General features: G+C 32.5%; 1 protein-coding gene across 5 annotated transcripts in view; it reads right to left on the bottom strand.

The window, feature by feature from the left end:
* Positions 1 to 24,241, bottom strand: part of LOC106478651 (CUGBP Elav-like family member 4) — a 484,600-nt gene that overhangs the window by 208,231 nt on the left and 252,128 nt on the right. Inside the window, exon 1 of one of the 5 annotated variants that reach the window (XM_022382291.1) lies at positions 5,925 to 6,066. The exons of the other annotated variants lie outside the window; for them this stretch is intronic. The gene's annotated coding sequence lies outside the window, so the exon portion shown is untranslated. Of the gene's footprint in view, positions 1 to 5,924; positions 6,067 to 24,241 lie in introns of those variants that run through there. 5 annotated transcript variants of the gene reach the window in all.

Raw genomic sequence — 24,241 nt, 5'->3', positions numbered from 1 at the left:
GAGCATAAGTTGTTTTCGCTAATATGTTACAATATACTGGAACTGTAATTTTTAACCTGAAAGGCATGTTATGCCCACATGGGTTAAACGTCTAGGTCAAAGACCCTAGGGGTGTGGTACGACTGCACTTAATATTAAACTATTGGCCAGAGGTATGGCAATCGGTCAATAGTACCCACTGCTACAAGCTATGGTTTTGTCCGACTCTTTGAACCGAATAACGAGATTGATCGAAACGTTCACAACATTGACCACAGCTAAAAATAGTTAAACATACAGAGCATGATGAGCGCCGTTACATCTCGAACCTTGGATTCTTTAGTCCTTAGACTGGCTCGATAACCACTTGGCCTTAGATATTTTCCTTATATATGCAAAAAATGTTAGAAGTTTTTCTTGTGACTGTTAATAAAGACGAAATACAAATACTGGTATAAGAGTAAAACAAACAAACTAATAACACTGTCTGCAGTATTCAACTACGTAACAGAAAAATTGGCAAAATTTAAAACAAACATATATATATATGGATATGTCAACTTGAAAAAGGCGTATTCTTGATTGATCCGAGGTGTGGTTTCTCTATAAACCCGTCATGCTTAACAGAATTTGAGAAAACAAAGATTAAATCTTACAGTAATCTTATCCATATCAATCCAGACAATTAAAACTTTTTGAGTTATATGATCTCACCACGATTATCATTGCTTTCGATTTAAAGCAAGTACGGAATTATTCAAAAACATGAAACGACATTCCAATACTAATACGACTGCTAGGTTCATAACATGGGCATAATTCTTCTCAAGAACGGTTTGCACTTAGTATTCAGTGTAAGCCATGTATTATTTTCGTATTCTGAACAGTCTTAACTGCCACTTTCCCTATCTTAACTTTCTCTCGTCTTTACTAGTGACTAATATCAGTAGAATTGGTCTAAAGTGCCAATCATTTGTCCCCTAGCTGCTCAGCAGAAAGTCTGAGGGCTTATAACGTCAGGAATGGAGTTTCAATACCTGCGGTGGGCACAGCCCAGATAGTCATTGTGCAGTTTTGTGCTTAACAACAAGTATACGAAGCCAACCAGTGAAGCTAAGAAATAAAGTTTACGCAAGATGAAAATCAACGAAAACATTTCCTACACGTCCTTGCTGCTTTATAGCCCTATAGTCTAAACTTGATGTTGTCTCTGATCTATATTGTCGGGTTGTTATTGGCTCTATATAAATACCTCACTAATATTATCAGTAATTTACAAATGTAAACACAAATCTATTTTTATTTGTTCTTCTTTTCAGAGACGGTATAGATGTAAGAGACACTTATATAATTTATCTTATCACGTCGTGCAGATAAACGACAGATATCTTTTAGTTTCTTTTTTTCTATAATTTAAAAGCATTTCAGTTTCAAATCTGAAAGTTTAAAAGATTGTAATTATATTGTTATAACGAATTTGAACGTGGCTTATATACTACTGTAAAGCATCTTTTACTATTGGAGAAAGTGAATTGATTTTTACTAGCTACCTTGACTGTTTGGTAATCAAAGTTTATTGTACTTTAAAAAAAAAACATGAGGAGGATCATGAATACAACGCTAAAGACCCGTGTATGAATACAACGCTAAAGACCCGTGTAATGATAGGCAACGCTAAAGGCCCGTGTAAAGTTAGGCAACGAATAGCAAAATAAATATTCTTCGTATTCACTTCGTCTATATTTTGTAATCTATATTCGTACTCATTGAATCAGTTCGAGAATTTTATAAACTAATTTATCTCTTAGAAAATTATAAAATCATGGTTCATCTTTTAAGCATACAAGATGTTCTATTCATTCTGAACAGGAGTAGATTTCTGAAAGATTTCATAAATCATTAAAGATACACACAGTTTAACTATGAGATTCATTTCCTTCGCACTATTTTGTACAAGCTAGGAAACTGAAATGAACAATGTAAACATTTCAGAAAAATTTTTTTTAATCTACAACTTCCTTGATTACCTTTTACCGTAAATAAACATAACTTATGCTTGAGTGTGTTTCGATCTGCACCACTCGTCCCTAATTCTGAACTTGCAGATTACAGGGCACGCGGGTAGTTATTTTTGACAGTCACTTTTATAACGCCCCCAAAGTGTGATGTGCGATTTTGTAACAATGGGACGTAAACTTTGGATCCTCTTCACAGTCCAGCACGCTAAAAAAAAATAGGCCACACCCGGCCTCTTATGCTTAAGAGAAACAGAAGTTCAAAAGGTAAATCACATGTAATTCAAAAGGTAAATCATATATAATATCTTTCATACAAAATCAGTTCTTTATGATGTAAAAAGAGAGAATATTACTGTTTTTATCATAAAACAAACTAAAATTCCTTTATCAAAGTATAAAGTTGAGTTTTTTTGTAATATATAGTAGAAAACACTTAGCAAGGTACAAAAAATATTATGAACTGTCTGATACGCTTGATTAGAAGAAAGACTGGAAACCTGTACAAGTGTACTTGAAAAGAATAAAGCTCAAATAACACAGGCCTGCGATGGTTTTATTGTCTCGAAATGCTTACATGTTATATAGTAATTCTTGTACGCTGAATCCGAAAATGATATCAATTTTTTTCCGTCGCGTACAGATTTTTCACAAAACGTCCTAACGCAATACTTGAAAGAAAGACCACAGCACGTAGTTTGAGACTAAAAGAAGTAGATTTCACACAAAAAATCAGGATGAATGAGGATGTGTATTCGTTTGACATCAATGGTCTTCCCTTGTCTTCAGTTTGTTAGGCATTATTAATTTTTAAATTAATTCTACTAGAAATTACATTTTTGGCTGTTACTTCTCACAAGACCCCCCAGTGGCACACTGGTGTGTCTGCGGACTTATAACGCTAGAAACCGGGTTTCGATACCCGTGGCGGGCAGAGCACAGACAGCCCCTTGTGTAGCTTTGTGTTTAACTACAAACAAACAAACAAAATTTTCAGAAGCTTTGGTGGCTTAATGGTAAGACTGAGAACTTATAACACTAAATGTCGAGTTTCGATACCCGCGGTGGGCAGAGTACACAAAGATTTGTGCGTAACAAACAAATGAACCTTTAAGAAAGCCATTTATAAAATTAATATGTTGCTGGAATCTAACGAAGCAAAATAAACCAAACAGTAAATATACAGTCTATTTACTTGTATAATGAATACTACTCGAAAACTTCAACACATCATATAAATCAAAGAAAAAAAACCTATCAAGTTGCGTTCTCAGAACGCTGACTTCACTACTGCTATCATTTATTGTTGGTGGCTGATAATTGACAAGCTTAAGACTTCTAAATTTGAAATAAATCTAACTATCTCTACGTCTGGATACAAAAGGAGGCAGGATTCCTTCTTTCTTTTCACTTTCTTTTATTACAATTTCCGTAGTTAAAATTATCGCGAAGTTCTTAAACACTCCATAAAAGATTTTAATCGGATCTGGTAGATATGACTTCCAAGAACTTTTCAACTACATATTGGAATTTTGATTACAAAGAATAAAAACAATACTGATAAATTCAGCGCGATGTTAAGTAATCTTATAAACTTTTCTAAAGGAATAATTAATTTTCTTTTTTCAAATTTAAATGTTTCTTTTTTGTGCTTACTTCGTATCACTTCTTTTTTTTTAACGCAAATAATTCCTAACTTATTAATTTTCTATTGCATCAACGGAGAAGAATGAAAAAGTTAAATTGTTCTAAATTAATTTTCGAACGATTTCTTGATTTGAAAAAAAAAAACAACCAAAAACTAATATCGGTATCTATTTCAATATTTCTATTTGAAGTAATTTATTATTTAATATATTATATTATTCACTTGAGTTTACTGACTAAAAGGACTAGTCTTTTATCTACTATAGGAATCAAAGCGAGAAAAACAAATTGTAAAGTTAGGCATTAGAATAAAAAAATGTATTAGGATTAAAAGAGCAAGCAAAACTATTTTTATGTATAAGTGAATTTGTCACAATAATGTTTTATCTTATTTTCAACAAATAGCATGGATAGCCAATTTAGCAAAAGCTTGTAAGGTTAAGTATTGGAAATGTGCTGCGCTCTTCTTCTATCCCCTGACTTTTTAAAGTCAGTCAGTCTGGCATATATTAATGAAGAGGAAAAAACGAACAAGCTTATACATTGCAATAAAATGATAGTAGCAAAATTTCTAAAGACTTTGTTAACAAGGGATATTTAGTTTTTGATTTTAAGGTATTCTCAATTGTTTCTACCTTCCTCTAATATGTGAAAATAGAGAAATATCAGTTAATCTGATTGGCCTGCATTATTTTTCGATGCTGTTACAAAAAGAAGTCAGATCTATTTACACGGAGTAAGCCTGAAAACATTTACAGGAAGTTAGTTTTCTTGTAGTTTAAGTATAACTACTAAATACTCTTGCAAGAGTTATCACTAGAATCACATTATGTCTCTTTCTCTTCCTGCTCGTACAATAGACGAATTTACCTATCGTATTTGTATTTTCATATTTGTCATTTTAAGCATCTAGTAATCTATAGTCATAATCGGTGTAATAAAGATGTATAGAAGGCCTCGTAAGTAATGGACAATGAAACAACTTATTTATCACAACCAAATATCCTAGTTTGTTGTTATGGGCAACAAAACAACTTACTTATCACAACCAAATATCTTAGTTTGTTGTTATGGACAATGGAACAACTTACTTATCACAACCAAATATCTTAGTTTGTTGTTATGGACAATGGAACAACTTATTTATCACAACCAAATATCTTAGTTTGTTGTTATGGACAATGGAACAACTTATTTATCACAACCAAATATCCTAGTTTGTTGTTATGGGCAACGGAACAACTTACTTATCACAACCAAATATCTTAGTTTGTTGTTCAAAATATTTGGTTTTCTGTATTAACGATTGGTATAACACAAAAATGACTTATCAGAACAAATAAGGAACAGGATATTTCTATCACGCATATTCTGACCTTTTTTTAATAATCACTTAGTTATCTATGGTAATGATTAGCATAACATAAAAACAATGCACCACAGCACGTAGATAATAATTGTATAGCATAATTAGCATGTTAGAAATTGTAACAATTTAAATCCTACTTTTATAGAGAATAAATGGTTTGCCCAATCGCATAATAACTAATATGTATTATTTGGCTTATGGTGTAAGTGAATTATTATATAGATTTATGAGATATTCGAATATCTTACTCTTCAAGGCACGTGTTATATAAATTTATTTTCGTTAGAAGTTTGAATAGTTGAATCACAAACTTACTTTTTGAAACACATTTATTTATGATCAAGGCTATAAATCTAGACTTCTCATCTGTCTGTTGATGTATCAGATACCTAGTCACCTACTATATATCACTTAAACTAAAGTAATAATATGAAACTACTGGATATATTAACTATCAAGTAGTAAAGAATAGCACCTTTGTAACAGCTACTTAGAAAATGGGTATCGCAAATAAATTAAGAAACGCAGATGTGCACATGGTCTTTAAAAGTACATCATTTGGTAGAATAAATGAAAATTTCGTTGAAGGTCATGCAAGATTTTGAACTACTTCATAAACAATAGACAATATATTGGTATTGTGATTTCAGTGTTGCTATTCTATCTCAGTCTTTCTCTATGATATTAACTATATACTTGTTGGGTGTTGTCGTCATGACGCTCTGTTCCGCAACAGGTAGAAGCGTACCAAAAGCTGAAACTTGCTCGTGATAGCAACAGGAGTTCACGCGCGTGCATGAGAGCTACTTGAGAAACAGCGCTTAACAGCGGAAAGGAGAATGAGTCAGTTTGTTGCCTCTAAGCTAATCTGTTTCTGAAAGTTTCACAGATAAACTAAAGATTAGAAATCTTACCTTGTTTTCAGGAAACCTGTTGAATCGCTTACTGTTCCCCGAATGTCAGGGTTTGCTTTATGGTGACTACACTGGAGCGGATGGAAATACGTCGGAACCCGAATAAGAAGTGTCTCCACTAGAGACGGTGTCGCCCATTCGCCAATCACAGCACGGCTGAAGGAGGTGCAGAAGAGTAGGGGAAATCTCGAGACACGCGGATGATGTTGTAGCATTGAGAACTTAAACCTTACTGAATATTTAACCAATATTGATACTTTTTTCATATCACTACTTTGGCTGTTTTTTTGCTAAATATAATATAAATTATATATTTCACTTTTATGCATGATATACATATAAAAATTATATATATATATATCTATATTTAATTAAGCTACAATTTTTTAAACAGATTACATCAAAAGAGAGGAAAAAGAAAAAATTAATAAGTAAGTAAATAAATAAACGAAAATGTATATCACTCTACTCGATTATTTATTTCTTCTTTTTTCTTCTTTTTTTTCTCTACAAAATCAAATTATATATATATAAATATGATATATCTATTTTTATGAACATATCTATGAGCACAAATGTTCGGATGTATCTAAAATTTGTTGATCTGATTAATTTAAAACAATATGAAGCCAAATTACCCCTGTCAAAGGTAAGTAAACAACTTTCAGGATGTTGTGTAACACACGGGCAATAATAGTACGAGTTGTTTGAAACCATCAGCATCATCTCAGTTTGTTTATTGAATTACTTGTGAATTTACGACTGCCTTAGGATAGGAATTATGTAGCATGTTTATAAAATTAAGTGAAGATATACAGGAAAGAGAACAAAACTAAACGGTGAACAGACTGGTGGTAGGACATACCAACTAGATGAGTTGTATTTGTAAATAATTATTAGTGATATATTATAGTGATAATATATAGACTGAAAAATGTAATCTCATCTTGCTATAAGGAACTTCGATAAGTTTCAGCAAATAATCTTTTATTTTAAATGTGTTCAGAATGAAACCTCCATCAAAATTAAATTAATTTTAAGAACGCTTTGAAATGTCACTGAGTATTCTAGCCAAAGGTAATGGTTATATTATCTAATAATTACTCGAATGTTAATAAGAATTTAAAGATGTTTGTTACGTGCTAAGGAAGATATTGTTTTGAAAACATGAGCTTGAACAAAAAACAAACATGTTCTACAAATACTACAGTAGACACCACGCGCTTGCTTGTAACATACACCAGAAAATAATATGTGTGCACTAAATATATGCTTACTCTTAATATCACCACATTCAATAAAAGGTCAAAGCTACAATCAAACGCATTTTTTTACTTTATGATTTAATAATTTATCACCAGTATATATATCGCTCTACATAACTTGCTAAAGACAAAAACATTAACTATTTTTCATAATGTCTTTTACTGACCTATAGACCTCAATCATCGCCGTAATTAGGTAAAAATACTCATTATCGTCTTTAGCGTTTAAAGTTTAAATAGATTTACAAATGTTAGTAAGTAATATCGAACCATTTTAAGTAGTTCTTATATTGTTTGTTATGGATTTCGCGCAAAACTACACGAAGGCTATCTGCGTTAGCCGTCCCTAATTTAGCAGTGTAAGGCTAGATGGAAAGCAGCTAGTCATCACCACCCACCGCCAGCTCTTGGGCTACCCTTTTACCAATGAATGATGGGACTGAATGTCACTTTATAACGCCCCCACGGCTGAAAGGGCGAGGATGTTTGGTGTGACGGGGATTCGAACCCGCGACTCACAGATTGCGAGTCGAGCGCCCTAACCACCTAGCCATGCCGGACCTCTTATATTGACAGTATAACAAGATGATACAATGTACAGCAGGCCAGTTGTGCGTTGATATCTGAAGTTAATTCCTGTGATACATATTACAGCAAAGTTGCCATTGTTTACAGTTTAACAAATATGTTAGTTTGATATTTTAGTTATTGAACAGCATATTTCTATGAATAAGTTACCAACTTATATTTTATGAACATCGTGTTCATGCTTGGAACATAACATCAGAGGTAAATTACGCGCACAAGGAATAAAATGAACCATCATATATATATTTCGGAAATCTACATGATTACTGGACGGATACTTCAAATTACTTACTAATACTAGAAAATGGTATTCATAGTGTTAGATTGTTTGATAATTTGCAGCAAACGATTGCAGTATAATGATTCATTGAAACAAAATGTTAGCCGACAGTTTTGTGTGAAATATCACTTTGAATGACTTAATAAAGCTAAAAATGGTACTAGGCAGGAAGCGCAGTTAGATTCGTTTTAGGCCTAGTTTTTTGGTATGTATATATATATATATATGTATATCAACGTAAGTTAACAGTTACGCTGAGTAACATGCGTTATAAATTTGTACACATTATCCATTTTACCTCACTCTTAATTTTAACTGCTATCTACGATTTCTTTGTTAAATATGAATATATTCTAGTTTAAAATATTTTATTAATATGCAAACATTCATTGTTTCCAAAACGGCATAATTTAAACTTTCAAGTGTATTTAATACAAACACATCTTGAAGGTCTGACGTAGCTTAAAATAGAAAAAACAATCGTATCTTGAACTTCATTGTATGTCGTTTAGTCATAAAATATCATAAAGTATTCCCAAAACATGGGTAATCATATACAATTCTAAAACTATTATAGCTCCGTCTGTTTTATAAGTACACTTTTGTAAACTATTTATGCACCAAACTGCTTGTGGCTCCATAGTTTTGTTGATCCCAGAGTCTCTAATATATGAATCATAGTAAACAATTAACCACACAATATCGTTAATACTAGTTAGTTTCACGCTAATTACATCTGGAGGACAATATGTAGAAAATTATTGAGTTCATTCAAGTTTTTGGTCAGTTCTTTTCACTGAGTGCTGTAACTGGCAAAAACATAAAATTTTGTTGCAATTTGTGGACTCCAAGGCCAGTGAACGACGTGAAAACAAGTCGTTAATATGAGAATTTATTCTCTTTTTCTTAAAATTATTTATTATTCAGCATGAAAAGCAACATTTATGTTAAAATTTCATAATGAAAAATATGTATCATACGAAAAGCGTTATAATAAACTTTAACAGGGTCTCAACACAACAATGATGTTTCTTATGTTTTGTTTGTTTTGGAATTTCGCGCAAAGCTACACGAGGGCTATCTGCGCTAGCCGTCCCTAATTTAGCAGTGTAAGACTAGAGGGAAGGCAGCTAGTCATCATCACCAACCGCCAACTCTTGGGCTACTCTTTTACCAACGAATAGTGGGATTGACCGTCACATTATAACGCCCCCACGGCTGAAAGGGCGAGCATGTTTGGTGGGATGCGGATTCGAACACGCGACCCTCAGATTGTGAGTCGAGCGCCTTATCCACCTGGCCATGCCCGGCACTTCTTATGTAAGATATATATTCATATTTTGAGCAAAACCTAACAGAAAGAAACATTTGTTTTATTTAAAATAATAATATAAAGCAAATCCCGACGATCGGAAGTAATTATTTTACAATTCCTAGAAACATACACTCAAAGTTTTTTGAAACTTCATTAAGTATATAAAGAAATGGATTAAATCCATTTCAATAAAATAAGAACACATCATATAAAAACATATAAAATATTAATGTTTACACCTTTTTAATGGTTATTTTTCAAAGATTTGAAGCTTGTGTTACATAGAAGCTTTTTTTCTAAGTAAACAAAATAACAGCAAACATAGGACTTTAGTTTATTAACGTAATATACATATTCATACGTCTTATAACGTTTAGGTAAAAACTGGCATTATATTTATTAATCTACCCGATTTTACTCTCGAATTCTCGCTTTATTTTCTTTAACTGGAAATGCAAAATACAGGTTTAATTTAGAATATTTCGAAACATCGAACAGGAATTACAAACATTTATTGTTAAGCGCAAAGCTATACATCTGCACGCTCTGCCCACAAATGTATTATATTTTATCCTCATATGTGCTTTCTCTCTGCAAGTCTATGTGTAAGATTTTAGGAACATTTATATCGTATTCTAAATAATATTCTATTAAAGCTTTACAATAACAAATATTCACAAAGCATTAACTACTATACTATACTATAATTGTCTTTATTAAATATACGAGGTGCTTGGCTTCCTTGTGTTAGAATTTTCCGATATACGCTCTCTCTAGTGACACCAGTATGACTCACATATACGTTTAAAGAGCCTGAAAAAAATCTTTTTTTTTTAAACAGTTTCTTTATGGTTTTAAAAACACATCTAAAAAAATTCAATATTCTCCTTAGTGTTAATATTGCAAGCGGAAACTCAGTTATTTGATTCTGCTTTCGATTCTCCTGTTGGTAGGATAAATCTATTCAATTTGAAAATAATTGTATGAGGTAGTTTATAATCTTAACAGTAGCCTACTTGTTCTAGAACTCTTGTCACTTACTTACTTACTGTATACATAACGTCTAATTACCCCATCCGTTGCATCCAAAGAATACGTTGTTAGCACTTCAATGGTACATACCTTTCAGCTACATTATAGAAGCTACTTATTTCGAGAAGAAGAAAACTGTAGCTAAAATATCAAAGCGACCCACTAAAGACTACTTGAATAATCAATGGCAAAAGACTTTTTTTAACTATCAAAAGTAATTCGATCCTTAGCAAAATGTTTGTTTTTATAAAGAATAGATTAATCATTATAGCTCTTTGGGTTCAAAAGGGTTTGCGACGAACGCGGCATGTTAAGATTTAAGTTGAACAGCAAGCCTCATTACTCCTTCTTCCCTTGACTACCTTTATTGTAACATCTCACCCTTGCATTAGGAAAAAGGTTGTCAGTATTCTAACTAGCCTAATATATTTTATAAGACATACATGAAAGTATATTCTGAAATGCTTGATTTAATACTTTTTCACGTGTTTGAGTTAACATTTAGAATCTAAAATGATCCCCATTTGATGTTAGTTTGCAAAGCTACACGGTGGCTATCTGCGCTAGACGTCCCTAATTTAGCAGTGAAAGACTAGAAGGAAGGTAGCTAGTCATCACCATACACCGCCAACTCTTGGGCTATTTTTCTACCAACGAATAGTGGAATTGACCGTCACATTATAACGACTCCACGGCTGAGAAGGCGAGTATGTTTGATGGGACGGGGATTCCAACCCGCAACCCTCAGATTGCAAGTTGATCGCCCTAACCACTTGTCCATGCCAGGCCAAGCTTGTTTCTTAGTTTGGTTGTGGGCTGTCTGTGCTCTTCCCACCGCGGGTATCGAAACCCGGTCTCTAGATTTGTAAGACCGCAGACATGCCGCTGTGCCATGGAGGGGGTTTGGACAAAAAGAAATGTACATATACAGAAAAATCCTTTCTCAAGAGCAGTGTATGATACCGACCAATGAAACTGAAATGCATCATGAGGTAAAAGAATCACGAATGAGCGTTTGTATAGCTAACTTTTCTGGCTTTATTCTGAAAACGTAGTTCTTTTGGTAGTTTTGATTAAGCTACAAGAGCTGTGTAGAATAAATTAACAGGTTACAAAAAATCCTCTTAGTGGAATCCGAATTAAATCAGACAAAATACAAAGTTGCATAATGGAAATGGTTTTGTTTTTATAGGTCCAACGTTTGTCAATATACTATACTTATAAAAAGATACTTACTTGGGGTTGAAATGCTGTTGATATTTGTTTCAGACAGTCACGCAAAGTTAGACAATGCTATCTGCGCTGGTCTTTCGTAATTTTGAACTGATAGGAAAGACAGTGAGACTGCAGAACCCACTGTTAGTTCTTGGGCTGCTCTAATCGAATAGTGGGATCTGGACCTTATAATTCAACCAAAGTGCGCAGTGCTTTTTTAAAGCAGTAAGACGCGAAAGTAAGACGCGAACATATACCCTTGAATCCACAAATTGGTACACTAGCTACTGAGCCATGCCTAGTCCTTTTTATTAGTACGTTAATTCTTAACACCCAAATTGTCTTTGTTGTTGAAGATACTCAGAAAAGATTTTATTTTATTACCAAATTACTCCAGGAAAGTTGTTAAGTTAGATAAAAGAGAAAGCTTTTCAGTCCGTTTTTGTAAATACGTTTGTAACGAATCAAAATATCTTAAGGAAGAATAAAACACATGGTAGAGAATAATAATAATAACTCACTATTTACGAACGTGTTCATAAACAAACAGTTCATCCGAAGATTTAAAACTGAAAATAATTCAACTGTGTACCCTTAACAACTAGCAGAAAGCTGTCATTTAGTATCCACAGCAGGATTATAGGAAGTGCAATACGTGTCTGAAATCTTATAACATATACCTCAAATGTAGGCTCTATCGAGAAATAGTAGTACATTTAATGGACTATATTACGAATGAATTGTTAGAACATGTCCCAAACACCTTAGCCGATTCATAGTTGCACTGGGGTAAAGACTAACAAAGCGAAGAGATCTTACAATAGCAGCTTCAAACATCTTTTCTGATAAATATGCTTAAGTGTATAATACTTATTTTTAAAACATTTGGGATCACTGTGATTGAATCTCAAATGACTAACATACAATTGGCATTTAGCAAGAAAATAAGTTTACTGTAACATTCTAACAGCAAAAGAGATAATAAATGTCTTAAGGCGCAAAGAACAAAGTAATTACCATGAATATAAAACACTTGAGATTTTATTTAAAGCATTAAACATCATTATATACAAGCTCCACAAAATTATAATTCTCTACTTAAAAGTTTATCACTGATACAAACAAATTGTAAGAACGTTCATGGGAAATATAATTTAAAACAACATTATTTTTCTATACGATGGGTTCAAGTTGTTGTAATCTCAAAAAAGGTTTCATAAGAAAACGTAAAATTACACAGATAAAAAAATGACTAAAAATCAAGCTGTGAAGCCTAATCATGTTACTTTCTGTTTCTAAAAGTGAAGATTATTTCTATAAATGACGTCTTTGCATGTGTTACTGTTAATAAGAAAACGTGCAAGTAATATTTAGTAGACAATTCGCAATAATTGTTTGTAAACTAAGCGTATATTTATTTCACTGCCTAATTTCAGAGCAGTTGCATTCAATAAATTCCCTATTAAGTATTTAATGAACCATATAATCATCTTACCATTAGCTTGTGAATTATTCATAGTTCACACATATCTATTAGTTACTGTGTTTTTAGGTAATTTAAAGATTGATTTTATGCACTTAAATTGTTCCACATTTGATACGTCTATGCTTTTAAAACTTTTGAGTCAATTCAAATTCTTAATTTAGCATTTTGTTAAAAAGTTAAGGGACTTAGATCATGATATTTTTCACAACTACGAAAGTTATAAAAAGTAAACATTTCACGAAGTTCTTAGAAATTGGTAATAATCTGAATTATTTTGACTAATTGTTTTTTTTTATAAGCGTTTGGTTGTATTCACTTAATATATGTGTGAGCTAACACACGAAGCTAAAAAGATTTTTTGTGTTACTGAAGAAAGGTTCTTAACGTAGGCAATCCACTAAGTTTTGTTTTCCGTAATGATACTTAAATTGCTCTATATTTAATATTTATGTGATAAACGAACGAAAAGTCTTAATGACATATGACAAGTTTCTTCCTAATTACGGTTGTTGCTTTACGTTTACACATTTTTATGTATACACTTATGAAGGAATAAAAGAATTGCAACTCACTGAATCACACTTAGTGCTGACTATATACCACGGTAACTCACTGAATCACACTTAGTGCTGACTATATACCACGATAACTCACTGAATCACACTTAGTGCTGACTATATACCACGATAACTCACTGAATCACACTTAGTGCTGACTATATACCACGATAACTCACTGAATCACACTTAGTGCTGACTATATACCACGATAACGAGTTTGAAGTGAAACTCTGAAACTTGCTTTTACCGATGGCTCAGCGGTAAGATTGAGGGCTTATAACGATAAAATTCGGGGTTACATTCCTTTGGTTGGATCAGAGCAGATAGCCTATTGTGGACCCACAATCAGGTAACACCCCTAAAGTTCAAACATAGCCGTCCATAAATTAATTGCTGACCAAAGGGAGGGCAACATGTCAAAAAACACCGCCGCCTATGCGAGTGACTGTCAGAGTTACCACATTCTTCACAGCTGAAAGTTCAGCCAGTTGATCCTTATATCGAGGCTAGAATCTTGCACCTTTCTTTATACAGCCCTGCACGCTAACCACTTTTAAAAAAAGTATTGTAAACCGCTTCTGACACCACTTTGTTACAGTCGTGTTTTACTTGCACTTCGCTTATCCTTCAACTTTAATAAGGTTGTACTTATTTCTATCAGAAATTGACTCACACTGATATACATAGCAAATTGCTGTTTATTACAATAATCAACAATAAATATATTTAGAACCAGAGTTTTCTTACTGGTAGCATTTCTTTCTTTCTTCGCCTCTTTCTCGGTTTATTCCTTCGCTCTTACATCTCTCGCCATTTTTTCTTTCCCGTTAAACGCCTATCTTGTATACTCTTTTTCAAAAACCACACCGAACACACTTGTTTACCTTATATCAGATTACAACGTCTCATAATTAGAGGGGAACCCGTAATCCCCACAGCGGCTAAATAAGAAAGGCGACCGTTCGTTCCAATAATTTTCTAACGACTTAGAATGCTGCAGTCCTCTGATCCCTTAGGTGCTTACCAAAGGTTGGCTGCCTTCTCACCTCTCTCAATTCCAACCAATGTTTCTTACACCAACTTCATGACATGAAGATACGAGATAAAAGAAAACACTGAAAAAATGTGTATCATTATTTTTTTTTATAAAGCTAGATTTTAGAACGTAAGTTTATAAGTGACAAAAATCAAGAAGTTTTTCAGAATATAATGGCAACATTCATATCCATATGAAAATACGAATGCCCTATATGTGCTGTGTCCACCGCAGGTATCGAAATCCGAAGTTTAAGCCTTTAGATTTACCGTTTAGCCACTGGTAGTAATGATTAACGATGACATCTAGTTAGTACAGTATTCATTGACCTAGACCAATCTTCACATGTAGACATAGTATAATAATTTTATTTTCTAGATGTTTAATTTTCACAAACACTCTAAATACATATAACTTGAGCTTTCTACCGTTTTTTTTTTTATCAGGACATTTCACAGCATTATAAATGCATGTAAGTTAGGATGATTAAAGTAAACAGGGACAGCTTAAAATATTACCTTCAAAATAGAATACCGGAATAAATGAAAGCTGCGTTTAATACGAAGTATGTTGAAACGTCTGCTGGATTTTCAGAATAATATTACACAAGCGATTAAAGTTATCTAACAGTTCGGCTGCATTTACTTAAAAAAATGACAATATTTTTTTTTACGTTAACCTTGTGAATTATGCATAATGTTTATTACTGTGTTGTTTTTACGTTCGTCGTTAAATTAAATTTTACGTATTAAATTTTATAAAGAAACTAGGCAGTTGACTTGCATGAAATCTTGTAAGATAAAAAATGTAAACTAAACTTCAACAGGTTCTTGACTTATTTGCATCAAACATATAATTTGTTTGTTTTTTGTTCAAAATTGCAAACAAATGAGTTGAAACAGTACTTTCTAAATATTTTAATATATATCTAAAGGAGAAAAGAAATAGTGCCGAAAGTAGAGTAAAAAGAGCACAGAAAACACAGGGAAAATTCTATATTCATGCTATCTGTATTTGTAAATGTCTTTAATTGGCATGAATTGTGCTAATGGTAAAAATTAACATTACATCCTAAGCAAGTTTAAGACGCTGCATTATAAGATAGGAATATATTCAAGATTTTTTGAAATAATGCTATTGTACTGAAAATATTTTAACCGTTTTTATAATTTTTCTCGAATCATCTGAAGTATCATTTGGAAATTTTACTAAAAATGACAATTAAGCATATGTTAGAAAACTCATAATACAGGATTCAAAACAAAACATGATGTTACCTTTCAAGTAAGTTTCATAGGAGAATTAGGAACTAATTCATATAAGTTTATGGGCCAATAATATTTAGAAAGCAATAATATTATCAAACATAACTTGATAACTACGAATGCGCAGAAATAATTAAGAATAGGCATATAATTGCACATGATTAAAAACATTTTAAGAAGGAAATGACACTTTAACGTATAATTTTGTTGCCAATTCAGTATTTGTAATGCTTAATACCCGCAGTCTTCAAACACATCACATAAAACTTTCTGATGTACTGCAAGCTAAATTGAAATTAAATAGTTAAAGTATATGGAGAATTAAAACTTGTGCTCTGTTAGCTCAACTGGTAAAGTTACAGAACAATGGAAAAAGCCAGAAATCTTGGATTCAAATATGGATCAGTGAAGGTGGTTTTCCATTTTGTTTTCATATCATTATACATGCATAATGTTAAAAACATTTATCGTAGGATCTACTTAATAATAAAAAAAAGTCTGGTTTGGAAGCATTAAGAAGTAGAAAACGTGAATGCACAACCAAGGAGTGGTTACGTAATCTGTATAAAAGGTTCACTTTCTTTATTGTCCGCAGGGATCTAAAGAGACCAGTATACTCTTCTCCGACTATCCAAAAAGTTCCATACATTAGTCTGTGACAAGAGAGGTTGTTTTAAAAATATTACAGTTTATCATAGTAATATATATGGTCTAAATTATTCATCTTTGTTACCTTACCATTAGTATCTCTCCACTGGAAGGTATCAAATAGATAACCAAAACTGACTAGTGATGCACATGAAGAATATAAAGCAGATCCCTGTAGCAAATGGATTATTATAGTCCTTTTTACTTCTTTTCTAGTATCGGTTTCTTCATCCTAAGCATCTATTTATGGAAAATGTAATCGTCTTTCTCAACATTTAAAAACTATAATACATCTAGTTAATGTGTTTTAATTCGGACAATAGTCTCTAGAGCTAAGCTTAGTGCTTGCTGTTGTATACACAGTGTTTTCGCTAGTCATTAATACTTAGAGCATAAACAAGATGCGATATTGTAGTTTAAACACTAGGTTCAAATTTAACAGTGAGCTTAGGTTTACGAACAGAAGAAAGTATACTCTTCCGCTTATCGAGCAAATGACGTCTGAAGCCTTCTCCTGAAATGGGATTGTCCAAAAACGTTTCAGCATTTTATTTAAAATTTGATACATACTTCTTTATATGTCGTTACGCTCTGTTTATTTGATACTCCAATCTATGTGTCTGGCATTTTAATTAACTGAAAATATCCAACTGAGCTACGGTACGACGTGAAAATAGAGATCTTTTTGATTTATTATCAACTTTAAACCTTGGCTAAAATAAATTGAAACCAAGTTGTAATGTATAGCAAAATGTAATCGTAAAAGTTTCATAAAGTGACTTATCCTCTGTTTTAGTTGCTAGTCTTGAGTATACGATACATCATTAGTCCTTACGGTTAATTGGGATCAAATATCAGACATAAACGAAATTTTGTGGTTATATTAGTCTTTGTGTTTAGCTTAGTTTCCTAACAGCAAAAATGCTAAATAGACCTTGTAGATTTCAAAAATGTACTATATTTTGACCAGTATGATTTATTTTTCTGATTTTTTAAATATTTTCTACTTTCCTGGAATAGTTTAAGAAACAACAACAACAAAATATATGTAGAAGCATATCAATAAGAGGAATCATTTGGTTAATATATAGATTTTGAGTATAAGAATGATAAGTAATCCGTCTTATTTTTTTTCAGATAAGTGTCTACAGTAATGTTTTCTAATTTTAATATAAATCATGGTCAGCATTTTTACTAGCATCCTACCTGAATAGAGTAATGGATGTATTTTTTTTTCCAGTAAACATGCAGTAATAGTTTATACAATAGGTTGAGTAGGTTATATTAAAACGAATTTGAACAGACAAATCAGTAAGTCGCGCGACATACACAGAAGATATGGTGGAACGGAATGTATCAGAACTACATTTTAACATTGTTTAGTAATATGATGCCAACGAACATTTATTACTTTTAGGAATGGCGTGAAACAGCCATTTCTAACGAAAAATATTCATACATTTATATCATAACGATGTGTTTAGATTGGATCGGGTACTTAGAATTTCCAGACGATATGGTGGAACAGGATGTATCAGAACTACATTTTTACATTGTTTGGTAACATGATACAAACAAACATTTATTACTTTTTGGAATGGTATGAAACAGTCATTTCTAACGAAAAATACTCATACATTCATATCATAACAATGTGTTTAGATTGGATCGAGTATCTAGAATTTCCAAAATGGGGATATTCCTTTAACTTAGTGGAACTGAAAAAGAAATAGATATAGATCAACCTGGGGCCCCAGAATCATCCAGAAAGAGACCTACTAGAAGTCGTACCCCAACCGTAGTAAGCAAACAGCTACAGCGTTTTGTAAGAGGTGAGAATCTACGAACACAAAAGTCAGTGGCAAAAGCTGTATATCTGTTCCAGGCAATAGTACGCAAAATAATTAAGAACTATTTCCGTCTGGAAAAGCAGCGCGTGTAATGTGTGCACAATTTACTTCCATGACATATCAGTCACCATTGCACACCTCAAATAGCTAGTTAAACAAACAAGTATTCATGCTGTTCCATACGAAGATATACCTGTAGCGCCTATGGATTTCTATGTGATTGGATTGTTGAAACTGGCGTTGGGAGACCGTTATCTTTCTACATTAGATTTATTTTGAAAGGTATGTACGAATGAGCGATGTGATTTGGACATGATAGTCTTACGACAGAGTCTTTTGCAAGGGAAACTATGCGAGAAGACTATTGTCAAGATGCACAGTCGTCTGATAGATCATGATCGGACGTGGCGACATACTCTGTAACGACGTTGTGAGGCTCCAAAATAGTTTTAATATAATGAACGTACTCAACCTCTGTATACTTAAACAATTTGGGTAATAAAATATATATATTTTGAAATAAACTTGTGTTTAGCAGATAAATCTTAGTTTAATTGGTGTCTTTTAGAAACAGAAATCAACAGACAAGAAACTAAAATTAAAAATTTTATCAAACTAATATAAAAAGTAAACGATATTTTTCGTTAATTTCTTTGGCAACAGAAGGAGGATAAAACAATATTATATAATTTAAACGACTCTACGAAGATAAAACACAAGTTAAGGAGAATGGGTGGTAATGCACTTACACTTTACGACTTCTGTCAGTAATATTTTGTGGCCTTGTTAAAACGGACCAACTGTCACTATAAAACGGTAGATAAAATACTGCATAATGTTCCAAGATTTATAAAGCACTAAACAGAGAGAAACTTCTTGTTTTGACGGTAACAAACACGCAGTTTCCGTCGTAAGTGAGGAAGTAGTGTAAAAAGTTTCGAAACTTTTGAAGTTGATTCTTGCTCGTTCAAGTATTTGTTATATAACACACTTCCGAGAGCAATAACACTCGAGTGATTGTAAGAATTATCAAGCGAGATGTGAATTATTAAATGAATTTCACAATCACTCTAAATTTAGAGAAAGTTGATGGTAATGGCATGTCTGAGTTTCTTATGAAAGAATGCTTTTATAGAAAACGAGATAAGGGAGAATGGAGTTAATTCAAATTAATATTTTGTATTACTCAATGCCAGAAAAAGATTGAGAAGTCAAAGTTAAAATCAAGACTTATTGAAAGACGATAGTATCACGAGGCAGCTCAGAAAATCACGATTATTGAATTTTTCAGCAAAGTTGAATACATGTTTAGACGAAGACTAGTCGGAAGGTATGAGGGCAATATACAAACACTCCAATATATAAGGTTTCAAGTATAAAACGATTTAAACGACAGACACGTTTCGCTACTAGACTCAGAAGGTCAAAGATCCTTCAAAGATGTTAAAAATACACAGGATGACCAATATCAATCAACATCTAAAAGAGAATAACAACGGGGAAGTTCACGAAAACTATTTACAGACATCAGAGGTGTGATCGAGATTGATTATTGACCACAACGAAGTGCCACGAGAAAGAAGAATTATTCTGCCTCATATTCTGTCCTCAAGATTTGCCCAATGATATATAGGAACAAGTTTAATAATGAAGCCCAACAACCAAAAAATGTCCAAATTTTAAGTCTCTACATTGCTTAGACATTTGTTTTTGTGTTTATGGAGTTAGGAAATTTCAACAGCGTACCTATTCTATAACTATCTTTTTTGTTGTTGTTGAAAACACTTGGGACTTAACATAAAAACGTTGAATATCTGAAGGCAGGTACACAATAATAGTTAGGAGACGACAATGGTTTGTTTGTAATTAAGCACAAAGCTATACAATGGGCTATCTGTGCTCTGCCCACCACAGGTATCGAAACCCGGATTCTAGCGTTGTAAGTCCGCAGACATACCGCTGTGCCACTTGGGGGCAAAGGGGCGACAATGAACTTCCTGATAAAAGATAAATGTATAGTGTTAAAGGGGAATTACTTTAACAAAAGAATTAACTGCAAACCTCCAGAAAATGTTTCATACTTAGAGATTGTTGAACGTCTATTTCAATAATTTCGAATCACACTTAAGCTTTAACATGGGATAAATTGATAACCAGATTTCCAATTTGTATATTTATATCTCTTTTTTTAAAATTAAATATCCGAGTTATCTGTCAAATAAAACAGAACATGAATTTTAAACATAACATAGAGTTGGAAGTTAATATAGTTAAAAAAACATTAAGAACCACAGATCAAGCTGTCAGATCTAATTATTTTCTTTCTCGATCAGTCTAAATTTCTATTTATATGTTTGCATATTTCTTATAGTACCTGCATAAATTTTCAATATACTTAACGGCACGCTAACCACCGACCACGCCGATCCAAGTGACCTTTTTTGTCAATGAGTTAGCGTTTATTATAGTATATACATTTTAGAACTCTCAATGAACACAAGAATTTAACGTTGTGAGAAATAGGTTGCGAATTTCCTGCATAAAAATCGTTCATATGAAAATGGAAATAATTTCAGGGAGAGATAAAAATACCAGAAAAAATTGAACTACAAAAAGCATCAGAAAACTCCTTGTGAGCATAAATAAAACGATGTAGAATATTCCACAAAGTAAAGAGAAAAAGTTGAAAATCTAAATTACTTGGAAAATAGTATGAAGCACCCATACTCAAGAAATGTCTTAAGTTTGGTCATAGACACACGTGACACAATTTCCAGAATGTACTTTAATGAAAGAGGCTTATATAGATTTTAGTTGGTTGGAAGAATGGAGTACTTTAATTCAGATTTTAGCTGAGCAGTAATTTCTCAGTGTAACAGAATGAAGAAGCAGAAAAAGCAAAAAAAAGCCAGGATGTTATGAAAGATGGCATATGACATAAATAAATATAGATGTTGGAGAGGCGCAAAAAAAAAGGTTATAAAGCTGAGTAAAATTTTAAAGATATTTTATAAACTTCCATCACTAAAGTTAGATATAAAAACCTATTACCTCGTTTACAATATTTTCGTAACATTTTGATATACACAGGTTTCCAAGAAATATTGTTTCGCTGGTGAAACAGGACCACACGCAGGCTTAAGGAAAATATAATTGAATGGCAACAATATCTGATCCCTTGACAGAAATTTTTATAACATTAAATTTCCAAAAAGTGTGTGCTTAGTTTTATATTTTATAAAAAAATGTATATCGCAGGCTTCGATTATCAAATCCCTCTTTCTTATCATGATGTAGGCTTTTTTTCAGCATTTCTCGCAAAACTAATCTAATTGTTTCTTTCAATAAAAATTATACTTATGAGGATTTTTCATATATAGCTTAAGGATCACTTTTAAACTTAATGTAGGAGATTTTCGGTATTATCCGTTATATTATGGATTACGTTGTAACGTAAATTAGGAAATTTTCGGGATAATGCCCTAAGGTGTGGATTACGCTATAACATAAATTAGATTTTCGTTATTATCGAGTGAATTATGGATCATTTTTAAACATAAAGTAGATATTCGGAATTATCGACTGAATTGTGGATCACATTGAAACATAAAGTAAATATGCCCCCCAGTGGCACAGCAGCATCGCTAAAAAAGGGGTTTCGATACTCGTATTGGGCAGAGCACAGATAGCCCATTGTGTATCTTTGTGCTTAATTCCAAACAAACAAACAAAAGTAAATATTCGGAATTATCGACTGAATTGTGGATCACGTTGAAACATAAAGTAAATATTCGGAATTATCGACTTAATTGTGGATCACGTTGAAACATAAAGTAAATATTCGGAATTATCGACTTAATTGTGGATCACGTTGAAACATAAAGTAGGAGATTTTCTGTGTTACTGAATTGCTAAATTGTCGTTCAGGTCAGTATGAATGTACGCACAGCACTAGCTTTATGCTAGATTTTAATGTGATACATTTAACTTAAAAAACACAAGGTAATTTCAAATATGTAAACTTTTTTATCCATTCTCACACTTTTAACATCAGCTCACCGGTGCTGGATTTCTTGTTTAGTTCAGGTGCTAAGTTCTTTATGGTTAATGTTTCTTTTAACCTTAGCCACTGCTCATTTTCAGCCTTTCCGATAATTATGATAATGTGTGTACACATATTACTAGTATAGGTTTAAATGGTTTACGAAGCTACAACTTAAATTCTAAACCATGGAATAGTAGTTGGCTAGAAAATCAAGCCGTGATAAAGTTAAGTAAGAACAAAGAGATAGTGATTACGAAGCCTGATAAAGGTAACAAAGTAGTCATTGTAGATAAGGAAGACAATAACAACAAAGTTGATGAAATTATTAAGGACAAAAGTAAATTTAAAATCCTTAAAAAATCTTACCAAAACCAGAGAAAATAAGTTGATTAGATACTTATTAAAACTGAAAAAAGAAAATATCATAACAGAAGATATTTATAAAGAAATAAGACCTAGTGATTCGCATGCGGGTATATTGTATGGATTGTCAAAAATGCACAAAGACAATGTCTAATGAGACCTATTGTGTCCAACGTTGGTTTCTATAATCACAAATTAGCAAAATTTTTAAGTAAAGGTTTAAAAATAATTTATTAATAATGAACATACTCTGAAAGATAGCTTTGACTTTGTAAACAATATTAAGGATTTGAAATTTTGGTACAATGTAGTAATTGCAAGTTTTGATGTAGAATCATTATTTACTAACATACCACTAGATGAAACCATTGAGATATGTAAAACTTTATTATATGATAAAGGGGGTAGTTTTATGGGAATACTGAAAGAGATATTCCATGAATTAATGGTTATAGCTACAAAAGAATCACATTTATTGGTTAGGTTTATGATCAGAAAGATGCAGTTAGTATTGGTTCCTGTTTGGCCCCATATGTGTTTTAAGGAAAATAAATGGTTAGAAGAATGTCCAAAGGAAATTAAATCGATAGTGTATAAAAGATGTGTGGACGGCACATTCACGGTATTTGAAAGTGAAGAACAAGTAGACAATTTTTTGAATTATCCGAATAAACAACATAATAATATTAAATTAACGGTAGAAAAAAGAAAGAGATTGCATGCTACCTTTTTTAGCCAGTCTAGTTAAGAAAAAAGATGATAAAGTTGAAGTACGTGTGTTACTTAAACCAGCATAGAGAATAAGGAACTATTTTGTATTCAAAGACAGAATTTGCAAAGCGGACCGATCATATGTCGTCTTCAGATATCAGTGCTCTTCTGTTTGTAATAGTGCGTATATAGGGTCGACGGTGAGGAGGCTTAGTGATTGAGTTAAAGTACATAGTGTGTCAAGGTATGCAGAATTCTCAAACATTTTCCGACATAAAGAAGAATGCGTGAATGTAAATGTAGAAATTGAACAGAGTGGCTAAGAGTAAAAAAAACATTAGCCAAAGAAAACTTAACACTTGAACTAAATAAGAAATTCAGCACCAGTGAGTTTATGTTAAAAGTGTGAGAAGTGAGAAAAAATTATACCTTTAAATTAAGATATTTCCATAGGTTATATTGACAGGCTGTCTTCTTGGTGAAGCAGAATAAATCACCAAGGATGAATATTATATATTTCACGTCAGATTTTATTCTCCCGTTACGACAGAATAGGCCCGGCATGGCCAGGTGGTTAAGGCGCTCGACTCGCAATCTGAGGGTCGCGGGTTCGAATCCCCGTCACACCAAACATACTCGCCCTTTCAGCCGTGGGGGC

This window comes from Limulus polyphemus, unplaced genomic scaffold (genome assembly GCF_000517525.1).
Source record: "Limulus polyphemus unplaced genomic scaffold, Limulus_polyphemus-2.1.2 Scaffold238, whole genome shotgun sequence".
Taxonomy (NCBI): domain Eukaryota; kingdom Metazoa; phylum Arthropoda; class Merostomata; order Xiphosura; family Limulidae; genus Limulus; species Limulus polyphemus.
Note: the sequence above shows the minus strand (reverse complement) of the source record. Positions and strands in the feature narration are given on the sequence as shown.